Source organism: Pipra filicauda, unplaced genomic scaffold (genome assembly GCF_003945595.2).
Source record: "Pipra filicauda isolate LSUMZ 115617 unplaced genomic scaffold, ASM394559v2 scaffold131_size2509542_pilon, whole genome shotgun sequence".
Classification (NCBI taxonomy): Eukaryota; Metazoa; Chordata; class Aves; order Passeriformes; family Pipridae; genus Pipra; species Pipra filicauda.
In genome coordinates this window covers 2,347,755-2,369,950 of record NW_024103785.1, presented here as the reverse complement: position 1 = coordinate 2,369,950, position 22,196 = coordinate 2,347,755, and positions in this window count along the sequence as shown.

Genomic DNA, 22,196 nt, shown 5'->3' with positions numbered 1-22,196 from the left:
GAAAGAAGAGGGCAAATGCAGGGACAAGAAGAATGATGCTGAAATTTATAAAATATGGAGAGGATAGGGTGAAAAATCCTACAATTATTTGATCTCCCCTAGGGACCTCTGCAGGATTTGCTACAATTCGAAGTTGGCTAAAATCCAGCCTGGAAACACACATCTTTTTGCAAGGACACTGAGGCTGGGGAAAAAGTCACTTACAAAACCTTTAGTCTCCTTTTCTGCCTAACCTGGCTTGTCTGGCTTGCTTTCTTTAAAAAGTTAAACCAACTTGGTTTACCATCTAAAACCCCATGACTTTTCTCTAACATAAAAATCTTTTGATCTTCCTTGGGAAGTTCACTCTCAGGGAAAAAGAAAAAAAGTCTAGGCAGCTCTGCCTGCTGGTTTGGGGCCTCATCACAGTTACCTGCTTCCTGTACTACCAGGCACCAAGCAGTTGTCAGTGGTGACCCTCTGTCCCTCCAGACCCTGCCAGGATCCATCTGGTATAAGAAAGGAGCAGAAGAACAAATCTAAAAACAGAACAAAAGAGAAAGATGAGGCGCGAGGGGAACACAGATCTCTGAAATCTAGAAAGTACAAGAGACAGCTGGAAGAAATTTATGTAAGAGCTTTCTCTGCTCATGAAATCAGGTAGAGAGACAATAAAGAAAACTTTTTTTATTTAGTGTAACCTTGCAGATACTCAAAAGTTGTTGAGCAGTTTAGAGATGGATTAAAGAAGTCAAAACAAATTAGCAGTTTAGCCTATAAAAATTTGAAAACACTGCTCCCTAAAAGAATTGTTTTAGAAAGTGAAGAATTTCATCTGAGAATACCAGGAGAGTAAGAAACTTGAGTAAGAAATTTGCAAAAATTTTTCAACAGATCTGAAATGCAGCTGAAGTCCCGTTGAATTACAGAGTTTATGAAAACATAATCTGAGGTCAAACAGAAATGGTGTTAGAAATCAAGATCTCAGAAAAAGAGTGCTTAGATATCTTAACTAATATTAATAATATTATTAAACAATTATTTAATTAATAAAAGAAGGCGCTATCATAAGGAATAGAATGAAAACAGATGAACCTAAAATGATGGCCCTGGATAGTAAATATCAAGGTTTATGGAATAGGAAAAGGAAAAGAGAGATAAAGCCTAAAGAAATCTCTGCAAAATACTATTGGAATGAGTTGATGTAAGATAGCATGAAAGGTTACTCAAAATCTTGACAAGGAGATAAACCCTGAGCAGTACTCAATGCTTGGATGGAGTCATTACAGTTGAAATGAAAACATTTTGCAGAACTTGGCAGTCAGAGAACTGAAACTACCTAAAGAGAAAGAAAATATGCATCATATGCTCAGTGAACAAAGAACAAAATTCCTTCATGGGAACTATTCAAGAGAAAGCCACAATCAGAGGTTGTTTTTATCTCCTTGAATATGAAAAAACCTTTATGACTTAACAGTTTACACACTCATACATAAGTTAATATGATAACTGTAGTCCTTAAATAAATAGTTTTGATAGAAAAAAAATAGAATCATATTGAACACAGGGATGTAAAACTCAGATTTTGCAGTGGGGAAAACACTTATTGTGGGTGAACATGAATTAGTTGCAAAAACGTGGCATGCATTATTTCAGTAAATAGAATCCCTCCTTGGACTGAAAATATGGAAGCCACTACAACTCATACAAAGAAGTGCCTTGGAAGTAAAGAAGCAGGCAGGGAACATTTTAAAAGTAACTCAAAAGCATGCAAAACTACAGAAAGGCACAAAGACAGGAAGCAAACAAGCAAAGGACAGGAAGGCAAAATTTAAAAAAAAAAAAAGTAACAATTAAAAAAATGGCAAAGATAAGAGCAGAAACTGATGCTATGTGTAACAAAGGCAATTTAGACTAATGATTATGAGTCCATTATGCACTGAATCTTCCCTTATGAGGTACCAGTTCAAGGTTATTCTCCTTGTTATTCAGAAAATGAAGAATTTAAAAATGCAAGTCTCCAGCATGTAAGATCATGCTTGTGTGTTGCAGCTGACACCTTGGCTGGGGTGACAACAGACTGTGACTTCATTATGTGTGTAAAAGTTGTGTTAATTAATGTGTTTTTAAGTGTCAAGCTTCAGCTACCCACGTTCCACAGGCTTGTACAAACTAATGTAGGGAGAATAACAGAATCACAAAATGGTTTGGGTAGGAAGGGATCTCAAAGATCATCTGCCGTGGGCAGGGACACCTTTTACTAGACCAGGATTCTCAGAGCCCCAACAAACATGCCCTTAAACACTCCCAGGGATGGGGCATCCACAGCCTCTCTGGGCACCCTATTACAATGCCTTACCACCCAAACAGGGAAGCTTTTCTTAATATCTAATCTAAACCTACTCTCTTTCCGTTTGAAGCCATTCCCCCTTGTCCTATCACTACACGCCCTTGTAAAAAGTCCCTCTCTGTCTTTCTTGTAGGCTCCTTCAGGTACTGGAAGGCCAGAATTAGGTCACCTTGAAGCCTTCTCTATTCCAGGCTGAACAAACTCAAGTCTCTCAGCCTTTCCTCACAAGGAGAGGTGCTCCATCCCTATAATCATCTTGGTGGCCTCCTCTGAATTTTGCTCCAACAGGTCCATGTCCTTCCTGTGCTAGGGACTCCAAGCTGGAGGCAGCACTGCAGGTGGGGTCTCACCAGAGCAGGGCAGAGGGGCAGAATCCCCTCCCTCCCCTGTTGCCCACACTGCTTTGGATGCAGCCCAGGACACAATTGGCTTTCTGGGCTGCCACTGCACATGGCTGGGTCATGTCCAGCTTCTCACCCACCAGCACCCCCAAATCCTTCTCCTCAGGGCTGTTCTCCATCTCTTCATCCCCCAGCCTGGATTGATACCAGGGCTTGCCCCAACCCAGGTGCAGCACCTTGCACTTGGTCCTGTTAAACCTCATGACAGTCCCATGAGGAATGTCAAGCTTCATTTCTGAAGCTTGTCCAGGTCTCTCTGGATGGCATCCCATCCTTCAGGCGTGTCGACAGCAAATTTGCTGAGGATGCACTTGATCCCTTCATCTATGTCATTTAATGAAGATATTAAATAACACTGGTCCCAGAAAGGATCCCTGAGGACATCACTTGTCACTGAGAAAGGACTCTTGATAGCTGGCCACCTGAGGTAATTTTTGCAGACACAAGCCAGTATGCATAGGCTACACAGAACAGCTAAAGCTGAAATGGCAAGAAAGACAAAATCTTTTCACGTTCCTCCTGACTTCTGCACAGAAAAGAGTAACAACTCTCAGCTTCTTCCAGAGAAGAAGATAGAACAAGAAGTGGACATTCAGAATTTAAGATCTGACACAGAGAAGACAGGGGAAGAGATGCTGCAGGAAACAGCCAGGAGAGAGCTAAACCCCTGAGGTACCTTGGGTTCTGCAGGGCTGCCAACAACATCTTGACATGAGGCTCAGAGTGCCAGTCCCAGCTCACCTTTCTCTTCTGCTTGCTGCCTTGAGACACGGTCTCCCGTGTGCAGAACTGCATCCCCTGAAGATCAGGCAGTCCCACGCTGCCTCCCTCCACCTCCTGCTCCTCACTGCTCCCCTGCCTTGCCTCGTGTGCAGAAACAGGGCTTTCTCCAGGGAGGCAGGTCAGCACAGTCACCTGGCAGAAAACATGTTGCTTTAACAGGTTTATTTTCCACCAGGCCAGTGAGCCAGCTGAGCAATCCCAGCTCTCAGAGCCTTCCTTACAGCTTAGTTAACCTGATTCATTCATTAAAGACCCACCTAATTAGTTCTGACAAAAGACATCCTGATAATATTACATGATGTACAACAGTGGATTTTAGCACAGTCTTCATACACTGGCATGTGCCCTACCAGTTCTGTACTCAGACTACACCACTGGAATACTTATAACGAGATCCACATCCATAATGGGAAAAATGGACTTAGTTTCCTGCCAGGAAAGGATTGAGGGCTTGAGAGAGGGGAAAAAGAAATTTAAAATCACCGAACACAACAGTAATCACAAATTTGCTGACTTAAAATATCAACTGTGTCAACCAACTAGAACGTCAAAATTCCAATGGAGGATATTTTGTAAAGGATTCTACACTGGCCTAGCTTCTTCCCTCGCTAAAATCTTACCTTGGGATATTTCATGCATAAAACTTACCCGGGCACAAGAAAATGTGAGCTGTAATACATAAGCAGAGTGGGTAATGCAGAGAAGTTTAGAATAAGCAAATCAATTCACTGTTTATTAGAAATTGGTTTATTCAAGGGTTGGTCACAAAAGCAACCTAATTTTGCTACGCATGCAATCTGCTTCCATTGAACATTCAATATTGATCACGTTGTGACCGCTATATACAGAGACAGAGACCACATCTGGTGTCTGGACAAGAGCCATGTCTTTCTAAGAGAGATGGGGTTTACTATTATTCTATGCAGGAGAGTAAAAAAATGTGTAACAGACTGTGATTTACCATTATGATCTTGTTGTATACTCTCTTCCCAATGGCTATGTACAGAGTATAATTACAACCCATCTTTTTTTTTTTTTTCCCTTAATATTTTTTTTTCTGCTGGGAAAAATGCAATTTGGCTGAAGCTAAATGTTTTGTGAAAATGAATAAATTCCAATTAAACATTTGCTAGGATGAATTCTTATACACGGGAGTCTTGGATGGAGAGCTAGGAAAGGTTGTGGAAAGAGTCTCTCGGATTCAAAATAACAATTGCTGGAATCAGAATGGACAAAAATTAATAAAACCCCTCTGCTCCAAAAGAGGCAAACATAGAATCTAGTTCAGCCATCCTCAGTCCATGCTTTAAATACTCAGTAGGAGCCTGTTTGAAGTCTTTCTTCCTCTGTGAAAACCTAGTCTCGCATTCATTTTACTGCAAAAGGAAATAGGCTTCAAACTCCCGATGTTTCATAAAATTGATTTGCTTTTCCATTTTAATTGTAAGAGTGCCTTACTTAGAGAGCTGGCCAGCTTTTGTCACCACACAACTGATGTCTTGTTTAAGAAAATCCTTCCGACTGTGTGCTAGTTGGAAAGATGTAACCCACACTAAACCCGCTTCAAGTCAGACAACAGAAGAAATGAGTACAATGCACAGCTACATTTTTGCCTGCAGCAGCTTCCTGAGCAATTTATTTATCTGAAGAAGTGACCATTCAAAGAATCACGATGAAATTCTTAGATTGGCAAAGGAGCCTTTGGAAGGGTAGATAGAACAGTGGATCACTCAGGTGGGACAAGTGTCTTTTCCAGTGAGCTAACATATAAATACATAAAAAAACTTTCCCTTTTAAGATGCAAGGGTCCAGTCTAATACTGCTTAAACTGTGTTGTTTAAACATAGCCATGAGGTAAGATAAAAATGTGGGTGGCATCATATGGGTGGTATGACTGTGGCTAAAGTACTGTATTGTCTCAAGCCAGGAACTCCAATCTAGAAATGTAGTTGATCACTTCCACTAACTCTCCTTCTGTACACATTTATAGTGAATTCTACTTCTTAACACAGTTGTGACTTCAAAAGAAAATAATCTAAACCAATGTTTTCCTTAACTCAGTCTTTTTAAGTGTTTATCAGAAGAGTAACTTTTTGGGTGACTTTTATTTTTCTGAAAACTGCTGCATTACCCTAATAGCTGTAAGGTTCATGTTATTAAAAGGATCTACTAAAAGGTTCAAATGTTTACTACAATAATTTCTGTAATAGCATATCTTAAAAAGAAAGAAAAAACCCATAAATATATAGCCTCTCTTCTTTTTGAAGGTCACAAGTAGCATGATTAAGCGGATGGTCTAGTTTAATACGAATGCTGGGGACGAGGGGGCTGAGAAAAAAAAAAGGAAAGAACCATCTACAAGCATGTTAATTAAAATGTGACAACAATTGATCGTGCCCTTTCAGCGGGGGCACTTTAACAAATTTTTGCATTTGACCTTCACTGCTAAGCCACGCGAACTATGAATTCATAGCATAACTAATTAATGATTGATCGCGCGCTGTTTGCGGCTGCAAACCCCAGGTGGTTTCGCACACCGAGCAGCGCAGGATGGAGCTGCGTGTGCAGTTCCTGGCGGTGCCAGCTCAGTGTGCTACAGCCCCAGCAACCGGGGCGCTGTGCTCTTTGCTCTGCTTGCTTTAAGCACTCCCACGCACGTGGGCATGAATAAAGGCATTTAATAAATAAAGGCACGCTGGCACAGCTCCTCAGAGCACGCAGGGAGGCACTGCTTAGTTCTTCTCTCGCGGGGGGGGGAGGAAGAGGAAGAGAAAAGAAAAAGAAAGGAAAGAAAAAGTAATAGAAGAGGCATATAAATAGAGCTGAAAACCTGCCCTCACCCCCCCCGTGTGCTTTGGGGAGCAGCGCTCTCCCTCAGGACCCCGGGATGCAGTGCCCTGTGCCCACCCCGCCACCACCGCCCCGCTGGCTCTCACATCCCCCACTCCTTTTGCTGCCGACCCACATCACACCCACATCCCTAAGGCGGGACAGACAGCACATCACCTTTCTTCCACAGGCTCTCCATCTGCACCCCACCCTCTCACCCTAAAGCCGTGTGTTTCAGCAAAACACGTAACCCACGTGAGAGCGACGTGTGTTCAAAGCATTCCCACCACGGACAAGACGTTTGGTTCTTTTCTCTGCATCACACTGGGGTTCTTGAGCGATGTTTCCCGTGTCTGGGTGCTGCTCTGCTCTGGTGAGATGAAGTAACCACCGAGTGAGGCGTGCGCTGCGCTGTGATTGAAGGAGTAGAAATGTTGTCAAAGGTCACAGGTGTAACATGCCCGGGGAACAGGTGAGGAGAGTCACCCACAAAATACAAATAAAATATCATAATAGGTACAAATAAAGCATCATAATAGGTTCATACTCAGTCAAACCTAATCTAAGGCCCATTTGTCTTAAATGTTTTGTCTCAGACAGGCCAAAGAAAGGTATCCAGAGAATACAAAAATGAAGCAGTCTCACGGTAATACCTACCCAAAATGTTGTTCAGGTTGTTCAGCCTGGCAAAGAGAAGACTTTGGGGTGACATAGTTGCAGCCATCCAGTGCCTGAAGGGAGCCTACGAGAAAGATGGAGAGGGACTTTTTACACGGACATGTATTGACAGAACAAGGGGGAATGGTTTCAAACTGAGAGGAGGTTTAAGCTAGAAAAAAATTGTAATTTTTGCAGATTGGGCTACAAATGTTCTCTTCCTCTGCTGTCCCCTCTATCCTACATTGTTTGTTTGGAACCAGGTATCTATTGACCTAATTCCATGTCCCCATGTTATTACAGTAAACAAGATGACAGGCAATCAATTTTTACTCATCTTCTCCCAGCCGTTCACCAGTCTGCAGGTTTCTTCTGTATTCATCAGCTTTTTCATTTTACATTTTACAGACAGAAGAAAAGTCACTCATTCACACCATCTGTTGGAGTTCTACAAATAATCAGGAGTCAAAATGTGACCTTTAGTAGCAACAGCTTAATGAGCTCCATACTTCCCCAAAGTGGGTTAAAGCTCCTCAAAGCTTTCCTGAGGGGGTCCTAAGCTTTAAACAAGATAAGTCACACACCTCCAGTGACAAGAAGTACATTGAGTGCCAGTTGCTCAATTTCCAGGGAAAAAAAAAACCCTCTATTGAACAATGGTTGAGCAGCACAATAATGTCTTTGTGGAGTTAGATTACCTATGCTATCTAAATAACCAGATCCATTTGATAAAATTAGAAAACTTGAACAAAATAAAGAATGTCATCAAGAGTATGTCATCAAAAAATGGCTGAAAAAGTCAAAATATTGCTGTAGTCTGCTTGGTTTTCCTGATGTTGTGGAAGAAGTAGGCAGGTGATTAAACATATTTTTGCAAATATTTGTAGACTTCCAGATTTCTCTGATATTGATAGGATTTAGGTACCTACATGCATTTATGGATCTGCTTATAAGTGGTGTTTTTTAAAATATTAATAAGCCCTTAAATAGGATCCAGAAAGCCTAGAGGCTCTCTTACCTGCTATTTAGCAATGCTCTCTTATTTCCCTATAAACAGAAAGATATAGTGATCTTATACAATATCTTATTTTAGCTTTTGGACATTAAAAAAACCCACCTTTTGCTTAACAGAGTTACAAAGCCATCAAGAGATCAAAAATGATTGGCAAATATATCAATGCTTTTTTCATCTCTAGTGGGTGATGACAGGGCAGTAAAGTGGTGTGGTAATGAAAATTAAATGCCAGCCAGAGCAAATTTAGGGGACGTTATTACTTATCTCTAGCAGGAGTTTAAAAAAGAACATGCTGCCTTTCCTAAACTCATTAACCACAGTGTGCTAGTGCATACCAGAGCATGGAAAGTAAGAGTGAGAAAGAGTAAGAAAGTCATGTAGGAATTATCCTTTCTGTGACCAAATTGATCGTCTGTCCTTGGTAGCTCTAGTTTAGGCTGCTGAAATCAGGAGATTCAAAACCAGGATGCCAAGGCAGTAGAAATGCAACAACACACAGCTCAGTGCTTCACCTCCTGGGTATGGATGCACCAGTCATCTGTAACTCCACTCACAACCTGCTCCAGAACAAGCACCAGCTGCATTGCAGTACTAGATCGTGATTCCGTGAGGAACCAGATTCACCAAAGTGTAATACTAAAAGTCTTTGAAGAGTTGATAATAAAACACTGGAATATTGGCTTTGCTTTGAAATGCAACACCTTGGTCACAAACCTGTCACAAAAAGGGTTTCAAAAAGGAAGCAGTGGTAATATCAGACAGCTGTAACTCTCCAGCACTGAATTCCATTCAGGGACAGAAAAATCACTGCTTAATGCCTATTTTTCTAAGTCATGGAAAATATAAAAAATTAAGCCAACAGCGATGGTAACAAAATGCACAAGAACTTACAACATCGTAAATTAGAGCTTTAGGTAAATGTTATCTCAGCAACTGCTCAAAGAGTAATAACTCTCAACATTATTTCTAAACAATTACAGTTTCAGCACTGACCCCAGTGATCTGGTTCTTACCTACTCCAGTGTACAAAAATCTTTTGTGGAGGATCCATACCCAAATTCCTCACAGGCCCCTAATACATCAAAACTCTCTTTCTCGAGGGATTACTCAGCTCATAATGTATGACCAAAAAAAGGTATGGATTTCTCTCTAAGCTTCTCTTCAAACTGTGGGCTGTCAATCACTGAAAGAAAAAGCAGGGGAGGGAGGGTGATGGAGGGGAGGGAGCTAGAAGGCGTTCCTTGTGATGGGTACATAAGACACTGCTCTCTGAAATCAAATCACCAAATTCACCCTCCCCCTTCCTGTCTGTCTTTCACTGCGTACTGTTTGTCATATTCTGTTTTCCCATCTGGTGGCACTTGTGTACACCTAATGAATCCTCCAAAACTTTCAACTTTGTGTCCTTCTTTGGCTCCTCAGTTCGTTCACCGTTAACTCCTTCGAAGCTTTTCTCAAAAGCAGTCGCTCAGGTTGTGCAAGGCAGGTATTACTGCTGCTCTCTGTGTTGCCTGCCCTGTTCTAAACCCCATTTTTATGGCTTTTATATCACAGTAACAGGCACACACTATACAGAACACTATTCACAAATGACCCCGTTGTTCAGTATGCTGCATCCCATATGTTTGCTTATGGCAATAAATCCAATTGCATTACTTCAGCTGTGGCAGATTTATACCTGCTTCCTATCAGTCAATGCATTGACTTTAAAATTTTGTTCTGAGTTTTTCATTACCCGTCTGAATCATCTCTTTCACACCTATAAAAATTGGTCACCATTGATACATACCCTCAGTCCTTACTTTCTAATAATAAATCTCAAATTCATCAGCCCCCTTGCCAGGTCTCTCATCCATGAGTAGCAGAGCATTCACCTGTTATGCCCCTGAGCTGTGGAATTCCCTGAACTCAAGTCTCATCTCCAAATCCCCTGAGCTTTTCTAATCCCTCTTTGATTCGCACTTATTAAAAATTACTTTTCGTATTTGATCCATTACTGACACATGTTGTAGGCTTTACTGACATAAAAATAGTTCTATTTTCTTTACAGATGATGCACTGACAATGTCAAGACAAAAAAATTGCCTTTTTGTTGGCTTTCCACAGAGATTTCAAGACTTATCTTTCTTTTCTTAGGTTAAGCATGAGTTCATCTGCTTAGGCTATGGTGCCCAGACCCAAACTCTGAAAACAAAAGTAGAAGTTCCCATTGTTGCTAGTAACATATCATGAATCAGATGCAGAGTACTGAGTAGGCATATCATAAAAATCTAATTTGTAATAAGGGCATTTTACAAAACATTAGCCTAATTGGGTGCTATGCTCAAGAAAACAAGCAGAGAGTCAAAAACCACACCAGGGCATTAGCAAAGGGACTCAGGTGTTCCAGTGTCCCAACCCTGGACTGAGACAAGGTCTCTTTTTCATCAGTGGGTACTCCACTGTCTTCCCTGCACACACTCAGTCTGCTTTTTATCAGTTATGAAAAAACATGTTTTATTACAGGAGCACACACGTTATTGGAATGCTTTGAGGTGAAGCACAAGATGCTCTGAAGCATATTAGGACTGTAACTCCTGAGGGCAGGTGTAATCTTGACCCAGGGTCTGCATCCAAGTGACCTAAGCTTTATCTCACTCCTTCAGGGTGAAGAAAGTGATAGTTTTGAAAGCAGGTTTAGCTCAGAAGAGCATAGTTGTGGGAACTGTGTATGAGATGGAGATTTCTTTTGTGATCATGTAAAATGGCTGCACTTCCAATTTTCCAATATTCCCTGAGTTTAATGAACTCAACAAGCTTTGAGTTTTCAGTGATCTCTCAAGCCTTGCATATCCTAACAAAACCCAGGCCACAGGTCACTGCTCAGCTCCAGCTACTCTCTGAGCACACATTTGGGAACACCTACCTGGTGTCACATGCCCAGGATATGAAAAGAATTGCCCAGTGGTGCTTGTTGCTGTATTATTAGAAATATTGAATAGGGCTGGTGAGGGGAAAACCCTGACAGAACAACCTAGTTAATGATGATGATTTCTCCTTTACATTCACATTCTCCACCAGTTAAACAGTTAGTAACATGGCACAACAGGGTACACATATTTGTCATACTTATCTTTACTGGTTGAGTTCCAAGTCAGCCTTTCCAAGTTTTGATCTGAGATTAAAAGCAGGTTACCAACTCAGCTTACAGCAAGACGTTTACTTTCATAAATTATCTGTGCACTGAATTTGCTTTGCTGCTCTGGAACTTCTTCATTGTTCTGTGGTTTCTTTAAAATCAGCAGTATGGTTCAGAGAGCTTCCCAGCAAGCCCTTTTAACGCTCAGGTGCACGTTATCTGGCCCTGTAAATTCAAAACACCCTTTAGCTCTGACAGTTGCCATTTAGCAGTCTCCCACTCTATTGATCGAGTAGAAAGCAGTCCTTATCACTGTCAGATACGACCAGATCACACTGGTTCTTTCCAAATCAGAACAGAAACATTCATTGGGTTCTTTTACCTTTTCTGTGCTGTGGCTGACAGCTTTACCTCCTTGTCTAGTATCAGCTGCACACCACTGTTAGTCTTCCACGTTTCTGCTGCACTGATAGAATTTCCTCCTCTTTGTCCCACACTGTTATGCTCTCTTTAACTTTTCCACACGTATCTATAACTCCTATTTACCAAAGTACACTACTCCAACAGCTTCCCAGCTTTCCAAATGTTTTACCCTGGGTTTAGTGAAGAACATTATTCCCCTTCAACTGGTGAAGCTTTCTTACACTATTTTGAAAATGTGATTTTCTTCTCTAACTTTGCAAAAAAGAAATAATTCGACATTAACTGCAGTTTTCCTCAGTACAGTTTTGAAGCAAGTCTATTACTGGTTGAAGACAATGCTTCTTTGTACTTAACAAATAGATCCATGTATATTTTTTCATTCAGTAATTGATTTTCACTTTAATAAGAATTTCACGTTTTAACTTACTTCATAATGGATAAATACTGCAAACTGAGACTGAGTGCTGGGCTGAACACTTTCTCTGCCAAAAGTTTTTATCTATGGAAATTTTTTGACTATTAAATATAAAAATGTTAAGGAAAGAAAAATGCCTTCTGTTGAGTATTTCTATTTAGGAAAATTAAATGGCTTTATTATATTAATTTATTACAAAATTACTAACACTCCAATAAACAAATTCATTTTTTTTTCTTTAACATGAATGAAGCGCGTTAATGATTCTTTTTTTTTTTCTTCATATCTAACAGAGGAGTTCTTTTACCTTGCTGGAGAACAAGGTAAAAAATCTGCGAGTTCCCTGTGTCTCCTCTGAAACCACTGTGGAGAAGGTCAGAAGTAGCCTGAAGGGGTAGGTTGCCACCTGCCCCAGCTGCAGAAGCTCCCCCACCCAGCACTGAAGGTGTAAGTGATGGGAACTGCGTGTTTTTATCTTCCTGAGGCTATTTGGTCAGACCCCACCTCACCCAGCTTTGGGAGAATGGTGGCAAGCATAACTGTCTGGAGGCAGGAGTCAGTTTTATGGAGGTCAGACAGGATTTTAATCAAAGTGAGACTCCTCTGTACTGCACTGACTTTTCCTCTGCCTCTCCTCCAGTCTACTTCTCTCTGTTTCACTTTGCCTTTCACTAAACTTACTCCTTTCTGCTTAAACTTGCCTAAATTGCTTCAATTTCAGTAACCATCATACTGTCACCTGCTTTGGCAAGCCACTCCCTCCTTTTTCAGTTGTGTTTATTTTAAAAGTAGTTTGAGGATTTGCCTCAACCCTGTCTATCACATGTGTTAGGCTATATCCACTTTTCAGCACTTGTGATGCAAAAGTCAATTAGCAGTGGAACTGGAGAAGGGAAAAGAGGCAATATATCCAGGTTTTTCACTTGTGAAAGACAGAAAAGCATAGCTTACCTTACTCCACAAAGGCCTGTTGAAGAGACCCCTTTACACACTGAGCCAGAATACTTGCTTGAAACTGGTGATTGCAAGGTGTCATCAGAAGACAAGTAACTTCTCACTGTGATCCTCTTAATTTCCCACAGCACCATTATACTCGCTGCATCAGGGAATGCAAAAGGGAATTCCCCACCCCCCATGCCGTGTGCCCCGGGGGGGCAGTGTCCATCCCTCTGGGGTTTGTGTGCTAAATGCCCATCATCAGGCATTCCAGGGATCTTATGCTGTGGACAATAGCCAAGGGACAACAGCCTTTAGGGCTTTGAACTTACAGTTTACAAATGGTGGGAGGGAAAGTGTTTAGTTCAAGTTTCTGGATGGAGAAGCTCCTCCAAGCACCACAGGCAGCTCAGGAATACACACACAAGTGGCTGTTTAAAAATTTAACAAGTAGGCAGTGGAGGCTGCTGTAACAGGTTGATCAAAGGCAAGAGCCAGCATCCTGACAGTGAATGAGAGGTAACAGCTATGATAGGGTTGGACCTGGAAGGCAAAAGCAGTTATTTCTGACGCAGCACAGGAAAAGATGTGAGAAAAGGATAATGAAAGAAGCTGATCTTTTCAGCGCTATCCTCCACAGCTCCGAGTGCAGCAGAATGCTCTTTGTCAAGGCCAGAGTGAGGCATGTTGCTGTGGCTGAGGCAGAAGAGAGGTTGAATGAGCTGGGTATAAAACCTTTAGGAGTGAAATCTTTTTCAGAAGTGCTAAAGAAGGGGAACCTGTGAGGCTGAGATGTTGTCCAGAAGCCTCTCTAGCCGAAGTGAGCAGACTGGGGGCCTGGCAGGTGTGGGTGAGGACAGCAGGTGGGAGCTCTTCTAGCACTGCTGAGGTTGCCTGGTGGCTGCCCACCTAAATGCAGGTGCCAAAGGTGGGGATGTGAGCCTGAGGAAAACATGCAGCAAACTAGGCGAGAGAAAGAGAGAAATAAATGTTTGCAGAAAATATTACCAAGTGTCAAACAGCAGGAGGGAGACAAGAAAAATAAGCTTTGAGAAACAGCTGAAGAAAGCAGGAAGCAGGGATCGGGATCAGACCTCTTGGTAAGTTTATCCCTGACTACTCAAAGACCCATCACTTCAATTACTTCCTTCCTCTGGCTCATCCCTCACCTGCTACAAAGGACTGCAATAGAATAGTCATCTCAGGGTGGGGAGCACCAAGGCCATCTAATGCCAGCCTTAAGGGGGGCTGCCAGAGCAGGAGAGAAACAAAACACAGCCAGAGAGGTCAGTCCCCTGTACTCATTTGGCATAAGCAATTGCTATAGCTTAGCAGGTCAAAGACAACCTGAGAATCTTCTGTGAAAAGTAAACTACTGCCTTTTTTCTTTTCAATGCACCATTTTATCTTTTCTAATGTTCTGCTTAGTCATTCTAAACGTTCCTCTTCTGCTTAGCTATACAACACATGGCACAGTGGGAGTGCTCTGTGGTTACAGACTAATTCTAAAATCAGTTTAAATCAATGTGGATATAATTTACCGTGTATACACCCCTAACATTCCCTTGGAAGTTGCATCCTTTATTACAACCAGGGAAAATCTTTTACTGTAGTTCCTTGGTTTTCCACACGTTACTATTTTAAAATAATATCATTATCCTTTAAACATGTATTACAGATACTTATGATTCTTACAGAAAACTAATCCACTTACATCTCTACATCCTGTGAACACGTTAAGCTTATTGTTGTTTAAGGTTTTGGGTCTAGAAGTCCTTGCTTACAGTGATTGTAAAACATTATAATATCAAGAGGAAAGATGAGGATAATAATTCTGTTTGTACATTGAAAGAGTCAGAGGACAATCTATTGAGAACAGAGGCAAGAAAGCCAGGGAAAGTACAAATCTCAGGACATGTATGGATGACAGCATAACAGGCAATTAGCAGTTCAGGGAACAGATCTTTGGCTGTGAACAAATCTAGAAGGCCTGGAAATCATTTGGGGAAGTAGATTACTCAGGACTGAAGCTAAATTTTAGAAAATCTGGAATGGAAACACAGTTGACACATCCCAGGCAGAGGCAAATGGGACACCAGCATTTATTTAAGGTGGTAAGAAACAAATAAAAGGAGAGTGAGGATGAAATACAGATGAAGTAATCAAGAATGGGTTCAAAAAGTCCAGGCCAAACAGACAAAAAAGAGCAGAGAACAAACTAGAAACATTAATACGCACAGCATTGAAGAGAGAAGGGAAGATAAACTGGGAAAGCTACTTTTGTCAGTCTTTGCATGGAATAAATTTGCAAGAAACTTTGCAGAGATAGGTGAAATGAGAGAAGAGCAGAAAAGTTTTGAGATGCTACCTTTGGACCACCTCCTGACCATCAAATTAGAAATGTTGTTAGAAAAAAATAAAAATGTGAGAAAACAATTTGACATTGGAAGAGGAGTCTTACCTTGCATAGAATCATACAGTAGTTTGTTATTTGAATAATTAAAGTGATAATTTCCCTGAAAATAGCAAATTTAACCCACAAATTACCAAATACTTACAGAAAGAGATGGCAAGTTGTAGAAGGGAATCTGAATTGAAAAGGACCTTCTGCTCTTCTGCATGGAGATATGACATATCTACAATTTCCCAAATCCAGTTGCCAATTGATTTCGTAATTTCTGTCCATTTTTACCTGCATTAAAACCACAGTTACAGTCAGCTTGAAGATAGAAGCACTGTATTTATCTCTCATCTCAAATTTATACAATATCCTTGAGAAAGGAAATCCCCAAACCCAGATCTATCTACTTTAGCTTTTGCTGCCTCTTCTGTCCCTCAGGAAGCAGGCTGAGTGCCAGGTCCTGTTGGATAACAAAGAGGTAGGAACAGGACTTATTTTCACACACTTAGTTCCTTCTTATCAAATACTGGGAATTTGATGTCTTTCTTATATCATTTCTGGGATCATCCAAGAGTATTTCCCAAAGGTATTGTTTTCTGTGTCTCTGACAACATTGTTTATTCATAAAAAGATGAGGCTGCTGAGGAAAAGAGATTAAAAGGGTTAAGTTGAAATCTAATAGAAAAATTACATAATGGGGAGAACCCTAGATATTATCCCTTCAAATAATTATGAGAACATCCTGAGGTGAGACAAATACCTGAGTCAGTGTGCTCATAATCATGAGGTCAGAAATTAAGTTGCACAAGGTACAATTGTGCTTGGATGAAAAAAAAAATGTTATCCAAACAGGTAAGACTGATGTGCACAGAAGTTCCCCAGTGCTAGAAAAATCTATTTTTAGAGACCCAAGCTGTAAAGTGACTAATGTTGTCTCAATGACAGAAGAACTGAGTACTGCACAGGATCTCAGTACCATCATTTTTGTGGGTGAAACAAAACTACTTGGGTGAGGTTTAAGTCATGCTAACAATTAGTAGATTATCAGAACTACATTCAATTCACTAATTTGACTTCAAAAAAATTCATAATTGGTAAAACACAACAACAAAATCCCAATTTAAATCAAAGTGACCATGTGAACTCTACACAGAGAAGATGACAACGGGAAAGAACAGGTCAAATTTATCCCCCTTGTATCTTCATTGAGGCCTACGAGATGCCCAGAAGGTCAGTGAAGTCCCCCACAACTGAAAAGAGCATTCCATATAGACCTGCTTGCATTATTGGAGCCACTTAAAACTGTTTCTGCAGGTGTAGGCTTAGATTTATTTTATCAACTGTCAAAAGAAAGAAGTAGAAAGTAGATGCAGCTAAAATGAAGTTACATACATTATTTCACATAAGGTCCCATACATTTCTGGAGGGAGGAGAAATTAATTCTTTTCTCTTTAGGCTGGATTCAAACAGCAAAACTGAGAAAAAAACCAAACAGGAATACCCTCTCTATTTAATTTAGTTTCACTTGGATAAACTATCTATTTGGTGGTGAAAGTGAAAATTATTTTACTTTCTTTTTATGGAACTAATTTGATGCAGAAACTTCATTAGGTTAAAAGCAGAAGTTTAGTTAATACAGGAAAAACATTTCCTTGAGTATTAGCAGAAATGTTAGGAGTGTTTCAGTGTCAGGCACAATTTTTGAAAAGCAAAAGATATTGAAATTAAATGGGACAGTCATCTCAAGAGCCCTTGCATTATTATTTTTCTTGCCTTGTCCATCATGAACTGTCATCCTTTTCACTACCACTTCCAAGAATTGTTACAGAGCAGAGCTGCGTGGGATGCAGAGGAGGAGTTTGTTACCTTTGCCTTGGGTTGTTGGTTTCTAACAAAAGGGTTTCTAATGAAAAACACTGAACAAGAATTCTATAGAGAAACATCTCCTGTCCAAGATGACCTGTGACCAGAGCTCATTGCAGAGTTTAGGATACAGGATCTAAGCCCTTTTTCCCCACCTCAGTTCAGAGAAGGAATCTGAACGTGTACGTCTCAGATGCAGACTCTGACCAGCAGGAAATCTGTATAGAGCAGGGGAAAACAGAAGAGAAGTGGGAAAAAAAAAAATCTCTTTATTGCAGCCTCTCTCTACTCAGCACATCATGCCAGCCCCTCAAAAAAGCCAACCTTCCCCATTCAGGTATCTATGCTCATGAGCACATTAAACAATGCTGAGTCCAGCCTTTCCATCACAGGTCACCACAAAGTACATGCCAATAAACCCTGCCTGTAGCCTGGAACAGCGTGCCATTCTTCAAACTTCTCAAAAGTTCTTTCAGAAGTTGCCAACCAGAAACAAAACTGGAGGAAAGAGCAGTGTGCTCTTTTAACCAGGAACATCCAGCTTTCCCTTGTGAGGCAGGTACTAAACAACCAGGGCTGGTTCTTCTGCTCAGACGCGGGCAGTGACGTGCAGAAATACGTCCCACGTATTTTATTAGTCTCAAGAGTATAGCTGAACATTTTCTGCCAGGTACAGGCATTTCATCTGAAATGCAGGTGTGCACATATAAAGACAGCTTCATCAGATCGAGCGTGCTGGTACAAAGGTCTAAGATTATATGTTAAGACATCCGTGGGAAGAGCAGACAAATGGTACTGGAGTAATAGCACATGATTGAAGAGGACAACTAATTTGAATACACAGGCTATGCTGCTCAAAGTAAATTATATAAAACACAGGAAGAATTTCCCACAAACTAGTTTTCAAAACATACCTTCGGCCCAGGATCAAACAAACAAACAAAAAAAAACCAAAACAAGTCACAGCGAGCACTCAAAAAAGTATGGAGAAATGTTACTGGGAAGCTGTTTGAACAGAAAGAGAGGTTAAAAAATTGAAGATTCCAGTAACTAAGTATTACAGAGGATTTTTGTTTCGCTGGAAGAAGTGGTAGGTGAAATGAGGCACAGTGAGAAGCAGCTATTTCCAGTTCTAGCACCAAGAGTACCAGTGCAATCCCAGTGCCCTTCGCTCGTAGCCTCGGAAAAAGCTTTGCTGTGGGGAGTTGAAATCACACAATGAACTACAGGACATTAAAGGAGCAAAGAGTAAGTTAGAGAGAAACTAGAGAAACTTCTGAGCTGATCTTTTAGGCTGAAGCAGCAATAACATTTCCACATATCCCGGTGATTGTGCTTCTCTGCATAACAAGTGGTGCAATAAAGAACAGGCGGTCAGCACGTGTCAGAGCAGAGAAATGCCTCCCGAGTTCATGTTCACACACAGGAGACAAGGAAAAGCTTGGCTCACACACACACTAGATGCAGGAATTTAGGCTGATGTTTGTTCACCAAACAATTTGAATAATGCCTCTTTTGACATGTAGAGTGCTTCTTGAAAAAGACCTGCTATATCCGTTTTTAACTTCTTTTCACACCCCTAGAAGTGGAAGAGCAATTTCATATCTGATTTTCTATTGAATTATTTTCTTAGTTTAGTTATAGCAGGCAAAAAGATAAAGCACTGAATTATCCAGCTCCTCACTGCTTAGCATTTTATTCACAGGGAAGAGCTTGTTTTTCCAGCTATCCTAGTCCATTCCCCGTTCTGAAGAAATACTGGATTCTTTTAGGCTCTTTTGTTCCTCCTGTTTCTTTCTCTTAGCACGAACAAGAGCCTGACAACAAACGTGCAGGCAAACAAACATTTTCACAACTATAAATATAGACAGAAATAGCACATTTCTCTGCGGGAAGATACTGAGAAATGCTGTTTACATGTGTACAGAATATGATTAGTGAAAGACAACATACCTGAAAGTTACTAATAAAGGTGTGTGCTCTGTTTTGTTTTCACACCAACACAGAACATCTCAAAGCTACATCTTTAAACATGCCAGTAAATCACCATCAGGAGCTGAAGTATGTGTCCTTTGTCGTTTCTAGGGAAGAACCTCAAGCTGAAAGAGAAAAAAAAAAAGTATCCTGACAATAAAATGATTTTCAGAAAATTGATATTCTTCTAGGTATTTCAGTGAGTTATCTGAAGAGGCAAAGACCTGTTGGCACTAAATACAATGTATTTTGTGCAAATGACTTGAAATAACATTATGATAGAAGTCCATACACATTGTAAAACATACAACCCCCAGAAATAGAAAAGGAAGAAAAAATGCCTTATAAATAATTGAGAAGTTCAAGGCCGAATTTTTGAAACATTGGCTGGAAAACACTGTTTGCTTGCATAAGAATCAAGCTAGTCTATAAAATTCAAAAGTATTGCTTCTTATATTACTTGTTTCATATTCATTGTTACAATGAAATGCCGTAGCTGAAGTTTTGTACAGGAAGTCAGAAGAAGTTTAAATGTCTTTAAACTCTTTTAGATACTTTGAAATAATCTTGGCTTGTGATGATTGTTTCACACTAGCTGATCTGTCTACCTGTTATCAAGGTTTAGCTAATTATAGTCACGTATTTGTTTGGTACAGCTCAGGTAGCTTTGGCAGTTGTTGGAATCAGGCCTTGCCTGAAGAGTCTAAGATAACAAAACCAAAGCCTATGAAATATAAGCCTCAATGTCAAGCTGTGAATTTATACTTGTGTAAACTGAAGACTGCTTGAAACTGCCTATGGCAGTGGAGGAAGGGAAAAACAAAAGACTGGAGAAAACAAGAAAAAAGAATCATAATGAACCCCATAAGGAACATATTTAAATGATCTTAGATTGTTCTTCTTTACCTGTGGACCACAGTCCATCACCATCAAGAGGCTTTCTTGGCCCTGCTGAGGAGACAAGTTTTGGCAATGGGTCTAGGAATGTGGCATCCTCAGAAGTGCTGGGCTTTGTATAAAGGTTGATTGCAAGTGGAACTGAAAGAGCAAATGCATGAATTTTGTTACCATAAGGAAAGGCTTCTTCTCTCTCTCTTAAGAGAGAGAGAAGAAATTACCAAGTTCCTTACATTTTTCACTGTTATAATACATTTTTGTCCATTCTCAGCTATCAGTTCATTATTTCAACTCCAGTACTACCTGCCATGTTATTCAAGTACCATACAGTAAATTTGTGCTAGGCAGCTTCTCTCCTTTCTACCATTCATATTTCCTAAGGAGACAGCACAGTTCTTACAAGAGGAGGCATTTAATTCACAGCCCTGCCACGGGCTCCCTGTGTGACCAGAGACAAGCCACTTAACCTTTCAGTGCTTTGGTTTCCCCTTTTCTAAAATGGGAAGAATAACAATGCATTCCTTACCTTTTATTCATTTTGTCTGTTTAGACTGTAAGCTCTTTTAGGGTGGAGGTTATCTGCAATAAGTTCCAGGGACTGCAGCATTTATCAGTATAAAGATATCAGTTGCTCGTCTAAAATGGTTCAGAATTTTTATTTTCATAGGATGAATGGAAGTTCAGCACTATCTGAGCAAGTGCAAAATGTTCAAATGCTTTTTCAAAAAGGCAGCTAAATTGCTCCACACTGCCTGTGCTTACAGATACTGTGCTGTCAGCCTCTAACAGTGGTGTTTAAGCAGCGCTGCTGTGCCTAAATTCCTGATTTCTGACAGCTGAGAATCTTACAGAGAGAGAGGGGATTAGGGACTGCCCTGTCTCTGAATTCCCAGCTTTCTCGTTCAGTGCATTTTTTATGTGATTTTGATGTAAATTTGCCACTGCTATGTTCTTGTTTGATGCAATAAGCAGAGTAGCCATAAGAAGCACAGTATTTCTTGTTTCGGTCTAGACATGGTGTGACAATTTGGAGGCTTAAAACTTCAGTTAACACTTAAATGCACCCAGCTACCTTGTATTACAAGGAAAGAAGAAATCAGTGTCCTGGCTTGCTAAGATCCCTGACTCCCTCTTAGCACCTAGATTCAAGCACAGACCTTCCACCTTCAGCAAGAGGATTCGTGACTTTTGAGGATGGGGGAAAGGGACACATTAGTCTGTATTGAGACTCAGCATGGAAAATGGTAGAATTGCCTGATAACCTCGTGGCAATGGGAAAGCATTTGTCTTTTGGGCTGTCAACCACGTGGTCCTGTCTACAGGCTTTACTTGAGGTGCCACAGTCAGTATGGTTTTGTTCTCCTCTGTGTGAGCTCCTACCCCTCCAAAGATAGCACAGGACACTGCACCTGGGCTTGAAAGCCATTTGATGGAGTTCAGCAAGGCTGATTCCCCCTTCCTAGTGAATTCATACTAAGATCTTGAGGGAGAAAGACAGTACAAGGGACTGTGATGAAGAAATGTGTCTTGTCCAACTACCAGTACTGCTGAATTATTAATGTGCTTTCTAACAGAGGCCATAACGTAGATGACAAGAGCATTAGCAATTAGATGTGCCACCACTATGAAAAATATTTTCCCCTATTCTTAAGACAGCTAGGACTGACTTACAAGTGAACTTTGAAAGAAGATTGTACTGAGCTATTTCCCGACTGCTATTTTTTTTTTTTTTAGCGTCACACTCGGGTTTATTCAACAGACAAATTTTCTAGTGCAATCTGAATTTTGTGCCCAAGACGGTGACTCACAATTGCAGAAATAGCAAAGTTCCAGATCACAGGGACAGTACAGAAACCATTTCAGTTCTGACTCAGTGCTGTGTATTGCTGATGGCCCAGGCTGAAGGCTCGTACTGTTCAGCAGCCAAAGGCTGCCTTTGAAGGGCAGGTAGGGAAACATATTTTAAGAGTTTCAAACACCAGTTTTATTTCTAATCACCCAGGAGTGTTGTGTTTTTCCTTTAATTCTGTCCTCTGTCAGCTCTTCCTGGGTAGGTTTTTTCAGAACTGATCAGACATAATGAAGTGACAGAGAGCAGAAATTCTGGTGACATTCATAAGTATTCATGAAAATCAGAGGCTTAGAGCTGAGTTCT